Source organism: Gambusia affinis, linkage group LG07 (genome assembly GCF_019740435.1).
Source record: "Gambusia affinis linkage group LG07, SWU_Gaff_1.0, whole genome shotgun sequence".
Taxonomy (NCBI): Eukaryota; Metazoa; Chordata; class Actinopteri; order Cyprinodontiformes; family Poeciliidae; genus Gambusia; species Gambusia affinis.
This window is the reverse complement of record NC_057874.1, coordinates 21,359,079-21,366,337: the sequence shown is the minus strand read 5'-3', so window position 1 is coordinate 21,366,337 and position 7,259 is coordinate 21,359,079. Positions and strand designations below refer to the sequence as shown.

The 7,259-nt window shown below is 41.4% G+C and overlaps 1 protein-coding gene across 5 annotated transcripts in view; it reads left to right on the top strand.

The window, feature by feature from the left end:
- The first annotated feature begins 238 nt into the window (after positions 1-238).
- gli1 (GLI family zinc finger 1) overlaps positions 239-7,259 on the top strand; it is a 53,608-nt gene continuing 46,587 nt past the window's right edge. For 4 of the 5 annotated variants that reach the window (XM_044122554.1, XM_044122553.1, XM_044122552.1 and 1 more), the window contains exon 1: positions 273-627. The gene's annotated coding sequence lies outside the window, so the exon portion shown is untranslated. Of the gene's footprint in view, positions 628-6,725; positions 6,808-7,259 lie in introns of all 5 variants that reach the window. The other variant, XM_044122551.1, reaches the window with a different exon arrangement.

The window sequence follows — 7,259 nt, the reverse complement described above, 5'->3', positions numbered from 1 at the left end:
TATATAGCTGATTGTATTACTTAAAGGAATGTTCTTTTATTTACTGAGAATAGGGGGGAAAACTGACCGACCATCAGTTTGGTTGTGTTTCTGGACTGCATGTTAAGTTTGAGGAGAAAACCGAGGCAGTGTGGTTCTTTTTTTTCTCTTTCTTTTTTTAAGAAAAACAAAAAGTGAACTTCCTGTTTCGGGGTGGTCCACAGGCTGTGGAGAAAGGGAGGGAGGACAGGGAAGGAGGGGGAAAGAGAGAGGGAGAAGGGGGTGCGCATTCCCGCATTGGCTGTGCAGCCAACTCCAAGGCGCTTTGCGGGACTCCAGAGCCGAACATGGGGTGCAGTTTTGTCAACGTCTGCCTAAAGACACTTTGAAGAATTCGAAAGTATGCAAGATCCCTGCTGAAGAAGGAACAATGTGTCGGTTTCTGTGAAGATTTCACTCATCTCCATCCGCCTGTTTTGCCAGAAAAGTTGAGAGAGAGAAAGAAAGAGAGAAAGAAAGGGGAAAGAGAGAGAGAGAGAAAGAGACGGGAGGCTTTACTGGAAACTTTCTCAGTCCCTGGATCCTCTGACCTCTTCCAAGGACTCCAGTCAGGGAGTTTCATGCTGAATATTTCTCCTCTACCCTGAGGTAAGCAGAGCTGATGATTTATTGTCGCTCTTTAAATTACAGTCGATTATTAATTGACTAGATTACGCTTGTTCTTGGTTTGAAAGTAACTTTTTGCGCAGCCTTATAATCACCATTGTAGTCTGGATCTTTTAAAATCAGATGAAAACTTTAAACTGTGTGTTACAGTAAGTTTTTTCACGTCTTTATTTATGTGACGTTTTGTTTTACATCTTCCATTTAACTGATAAGATATTGTGCTCGGTTTTTGTGTGTCTGGTGGTTTCTTGGGGCAGAGTATATTTTACTTTGGGTTTAAAAGAGACCTGGGAAGATATTGAAATTGTTTTCTGTTTAGACATGAGAGGATAAGCTGACGTTTTGTTGAATTTCCTGGCTCAATTGCAGACCCCCCTAAAACTGCTTCCTTTGGGGTGGGGGTCTGCAGGTTTGCCCGAGGACAGTAGCAGGGCCACCCGAGAACAGCTGTTTCTTGTAATTCACAACACTTTTGGTGCTTCTTATGAATTGAACCCTGATATCATACATATTTAATCTGGGATAGATGATGGATTCTAATCTAATTATCTGTGTAAGAGTGGACTGTAGTTGCTAATGTGGGAAGATTAGGCCACTGCTAATAGTGGCCATACACTGAAGAGCGTCAACATCAGCCTCAATGGGGAGGCCAAACATTTATTTCCAAAGTGACAGTGAGAAGTGCTGAGCACACAGTCTGAAATTTCCCCACTCACACATATACCTTTGTAGACTGCATTAAGAGAAAGATTCTTGGAAGGATTTATGAGATATTAAATTATTTAACTGCTTTGTAACTGGACAAGGTGGAATTAGCTACTGTTACCAGGTTTTTATGCTGAAAGAAGCTGAATAAAAAGCTCAGGGTCATTTTCCATCATGACCAATCACTCCTTTAGAGGTTTACATGGGGGAGCATTCGATGGATGAGACTGCACTTGTCCTTTGGCCACATGAGAAAAGCTCTGCAGGGGAGCTTCCTCACCCTCTCTGGTCTTTATCAAGTGTACTGAGCTCGAAAGGCTCCTTAATGGGGATGGCCTTAAACAAATACACTGTGCAGGAAGCAGCTGACCTCAAATTTGCAGTCACAGGTCAGGTCAGAAGTGATTTACCACAGTCGTATCGGGGGACTTCTGGGTTTTTCTTTGACCTCGTACAATTTTTATTTGGATGAATTTGCATCTATGTAGTAAAAATGAGTAAAACTTTGGGCAAAGCTCTCTCTGGTATTAATCATGATAAAGTCACTTTTGTGAGGAGTTTTGGGTAGGCAGTGGGGGCAGAGGGTTTGGCCCCTGATTATGTGACACAGGTGTAACAAGAAGCAGGCAGCAACAAGTGGTGTGTTTTTGTCAAGATTCCATTTTAGTCCGCACAGCAAGAAACTCGTCACGTGACGCCTGCAACCCGTCACCCCCCTTTTCCCCACACGGTCCTTCTCCCACCTTCCGCACACAGAGAGAGAGAGAGAGAAAGAGAGAGAGGGGAGGTAAGGGGGAGAAGGACCACCCTCACTGGGATCACAGCCCTTCAATCAGACCCTTTCACACCCTGTGAACCTGAAACAATCAGGGTTTAATAGCAGCTGTCTGTCTGTCTGAGCCGGGCCTGGCTCAAACCGCACGGACGATCAGCTTCGGCCCTGGACGCTCCAAAGGACACAGAACTCGCTCCTTTTTCTTCTATCTCCTCATTGTCCTCTTTACCACTTCCAGGCACATGAACATATCAGAGGAAAGGCATTCAGAGATGATTGTTGCCTCATCAGATTTGAGTTTGCGTTGTTTCTGATCTGCTGCACATCTACAGTTTACTTCATGTCCATTTTTGGCTGAGAGTAAAGAAACTATTTTGGAGGCAAAACTTGCTTCCCAGCCCATCTGAAAGCGCAAGAATTAGTTGTTGATTTCACAGAGATTTGTACAGCAAAAAAAACTAAATGATGCTAGAGTGAGACAGAGCATTGAGGAGGGGAGCTACTATGTAAAGAGCTGACACCAGAGGGCAAAAGCATTAAACACTTAGCAAGCTTGAATCGCATTAGTCAAAGGGCACACATAATAGTGAGGGGAAATGTTGCAACCATGGGAAATATTCAGAAAATCATTGTCCGTGGTCACTCTGAGATTTCCCACCCATTAGAGGGTGTATCGGACAAAACACAGCGGACGGGATTAGATGAATGATCTTCACAGCCGATCAGTTCAAAGCGATAGAAAAACGAGACAGAGGTCAGCTGGGTTTGATGCAATTAGTCCAGTGGAGGTTTTTATTCTTCTTGTTTTGTTTTTGATGAAAAAAGACTTTTATGAAATCAATTCAGTGCTGAAGGTAACTGCTGGTAGCAGTGCCAAACAAATTCTAGGATCACACATGTCTTAATCTTCTTGAGACTCATCAGATGTTTTCTCCTGAAACAAAATATTCTGGTGAGGAAGTATTGAGGTGTACCGCATATCGCTTCAATGTCTTCATATCTTGTCTCATTAAAAACAAATGTGTTTTTTGGGGGGGTTTACTAGTCTTGAAATATACTAGTGAGAAGCAAAATGACAATCTCAAAGAACATCACAATGAAGACTAGGAAACAAAGCACAAGTCAGGCATAAGGCTGTGGAGAAATTTCAAACAAAATTAGGATAAAAAACTATTTCCCAAGCTTTGAACATCCCACAGATCTCTGTTTAATCCAAAAATTGGGAAATGGAAAGAGTATGGCAAAACTACAAACCCACAAAGACGTGGCCAAGATGAGACGGCCAGTTGGAGCCTACTTCCAAGATGCTACGTGTCTAATAAAAAACCCAACAGCACCATGTTTCTTGGTGGGAAGACGTTGTGTTCAAGGCGAAAGTAATATGAGGACAGTGAGATATGGTAGTGGCAGCATCTTGCTCTGTGAATGTCCTTCTTCAATAGTGATAGGGAAGTGTGTCAGAACTGATAGGAAAATTCAAGGTGATTCTAAACATCCAGCCAAGATGTGCTTATTTCTTCAACCACATCTATGAGTTTGAATAGCCCAGTCAAAGTTCAGACTTCAACTGAGAATATGTAGCAAAGCTTGAAAAGTGGTGCTTTGTCCAATTCGAATGAGTTTGGGCAATTTTGCTCAGAAAAACAAGCAAACACTTAAGTTTCATGTGTAAAGCTGGTAGGCAAACTTCATATATCCTGTAGCTGTAATTACAGCAAAAAGGTTTTCTGTAGTATTGATTGAAGGAGGCTGAATATAAATCCATGCCACACTTTTCAGATATTGATTTATTAAAAACCATATATCCTTTTCCTTCTGTTTCCTTTGTTCAGATTCTGAGCTTTGTGTTGTGTGTCACATAAAGTTCCTGTAAAACACAGTGAGGGCTGTGTCTGTGATGTGGGAAAATCTGAAGAATATTAAGTGATGTGAATACTTTTGCCAGGTAGTATGGATGAAAAACTTCAAATTTACTGCCTGCAGCGCTGTATATGCGTGCCTGTGGTGTAGATTTTCTGCCGACAGTAAGAGGAGGAGCTGACGCTTTTCCCGGTCGTTCCGTGCCTCTGCTTTGAATTGGGGCGGTGGGTTTCTTTGCCTTCATGTGTCGGTGTGCGTGTGTGGGTTTGTGCACAAGTAAGCCTAACTATCACCTCATGTGGTTGATATTAGAAATCAAACGACAGCTAATAGCATCCAGGTGAAAATGCTGGGTTGTTTTTGTGTGCACAAACAGCCCACGCTGATGCTCATTACTCGCCATTAAATCCACTCAGTTTGTGGCTCTGACTGGAAGAAGCAGAAACAGCCTGGTCTTGTAGTATTTCTTATGTTGTTCCTGCAGGTTCATTCAGACTATTTTTTACTCTAACTTGCTTGCATATGTGTGTGTGTGTGTGTGTGTGTGTTTTGTTTTTTTTGGGTTGTCTTTGTGTTTCAATGTGTGTGTTCTCGACTGCTGATGACTCATTTTGTGCTTTACTGTCTGCAGGCAGAAAGTGAAGAAGAGGCGGTGTTTATTATTTCACTACGTTGCCATAGCCACAATGCTTTTAGGTGCTGACATAATTAGTAAAGTTACAACAAGCAGGTGTGGCTTCAGTCTGACGTCTGACTGTAGTATTCATCAATTAGAAGGAAAAAAATGACACGTCTGTGTTTCCCTTTTGCTGTTTTAGAGAAGGAGAGACAATACGACATGATAAAGATCATCACGGGTTTTGCATCATATTTATTTTCCAAACATTTATACCTTTTGTTTTATAACAAGTAAGGTAATGATAGAGTTCCTTAACTGCATCATGGATACTGTAATTTTATCATTCAGAAATGGAGGGACTGAGGAGAAAGTGCAGCGGGATATTCATGTTGCGTGTGTTTATGATGACTCTTCTGGACAACAACTCTGTTATCTGAGATGAGATAACTTCCTAAGAATGTTGGCTGGCCATATGTTTTTGAGAAACATGCATTTCCACATTAAACACACTCTCGTGTGCTGCAAGCTTCTACATTTAGCATTTTCTTGTTTTGTTTTTTTTTAGTTCATAAGTATAGTTGGATATTTGGAATAAAGAAATGTTCAGGATCTTGAAGATATTGGCATCTGTTTCTTTAAGAACCTTCTACTCTTCCCAGCACATCATCACAGCAATGCTTCTTCATGCTGTCTATTGGTGCTGTTTACAACCATTATTAGGGGCATTGTAGTTTGTAAGATAAACACAGCACATACGCAGTTCCATCAGGTGTTTGCTAATTGCTGCTGCTAGTCTGGAGGAGCTGAGACAGGAAGGCACATGGGAGGGGTGGGAACTCAGTTTGGGGACTAAGACTCCTAGGCTTAGCTTTGGGTAAATTGGCAGCACATTGTATGAGCAGTTGTTTAGGAACCCTTGAATGGCTGCCACATGAGATTCAAGGATTACTCAAACATACATGAATGAGTCAAAGCAACACACCATGTATGTGTTTGATGAGGGAATAACAGTATAACATTATATAAATTTGCAGAATACGTCCCCATTAAAACAGCAGCTCTGTTGATGTAAGGAATGCCTTTAAACCTATGCATTACAGGTTAACAACATTGATAATTTAAAGGTTGTCATTAGCAATAAGTCTGTTTTGGATAGTAAAAAGATGTATAATTTTTATAGAAAAGTCTAGAAATCACCAAAATGGTGGAAGGCCAGCAGGCAGTTTTAGGGTCACCTATTTAGCTGATTTTAACCTTTTAAAACAGCTCATTGTTAAAAACAATGGGAAACAACAAATGCAGCTGCTAAATGTTTACACTTTTGCATGAGACCATTTTAAACCTGTTGCTGTTTTCCCAGTCGAACAACTTCAGCTTCAATGAGTTGTGGACTTGTCTATCTGCTCCTAGTCTGGTAAAACTGAGAAAACTTTGGGATTTTGGGTCAGGCAGTAGTTTATGAAAATGTTGTACATTCCTCTGCTTTTTTAGCTCTCTTCAAAGTTTCGAAGTTATCCCACCAAACTAACAATCAGCTAACCAGCAGTCTCTACCAAAATAATATTGCACATTAATACAAAGATTATCTAGCTGAGTTGACAGCAACAACCGTCCTTTTGATAAGGTTATTTTCTCTCTGTAAATATCGAGTTAATCTTTCAGAAAGACTTAACGTCATTTCAGATTCACCACATATAAGGGATGGCTAGTGTGAACTTTACATACTCTATTATCTCAATAAAATATTACTTTAAGGATGTACACACTTGAATAAACATGTTACAGAGGTTTTTAACTTTTAAAATATTTTTCCTTTCACAGATTTATTTTTATTTGGATATTGTATGTGTCACTGTAAAGGTGTAAAAGTTTTCGTCATACATCAAAAAAGCACAGCTTTTTAACAGGGGTTATGCAAGTTTTAGATTTGCTGTGAATATATTTTTATCTTCCTGCTTTTATTTAAAAGCAAAAATGCATCCATGCCAGCTGATTGACACCTTGAGCAGCAGGTGATGAAGGAGGAACGTTACACTTCGTTTCGTTCGATCACGTCTTCAGGGATTGTGTACAAGACAGTTTGTGTTTGTGTGGTGCTTCTTGTACCTTCCTCCTCCACAGGGTGCGACTGGCAGGTGTGGCTTCCAGCTGATCCTCATCAGGCATAATCAGGAGGAGTTTAAAAGAGGAGCGGCTTCCTGAGGTAGATGCCAGATGGTTAACTCAAACTGTGGGTCCAGTGACCTCTGGATACTCAGTACTTGCTCACAGCCTTTCCCTACGCCAGTCTCGCTGCTGACTGCCCTCCTGAGGAAACTTTCCTGCAAGCTGTGTTGAACAATCACTTGCCTGTCCACCCTCAGACCTCCACTTGTTCTTCTACTGTTCTGCTCTGGAACAGTAGGAGAATCACAGTTACCAGCTGCACTGCCCACCTTCTCCCTGCCAACCACATCCTCTGAAGACCTACTTACCTCTCCGTGGTTCTCCACCACTCACCAGAATCATGAAACTGCATTATCGCTTCAATCTCCTCAGTTTCAATATCAAACATCTCACACCAGCAATTGATCAACAGGTTGATCAACCTGAACCCGACCCCCCCCAACCTCTGGCTGCCCCGTTTTTCTGAGTCTGTAATTGATCTAAGAGTTT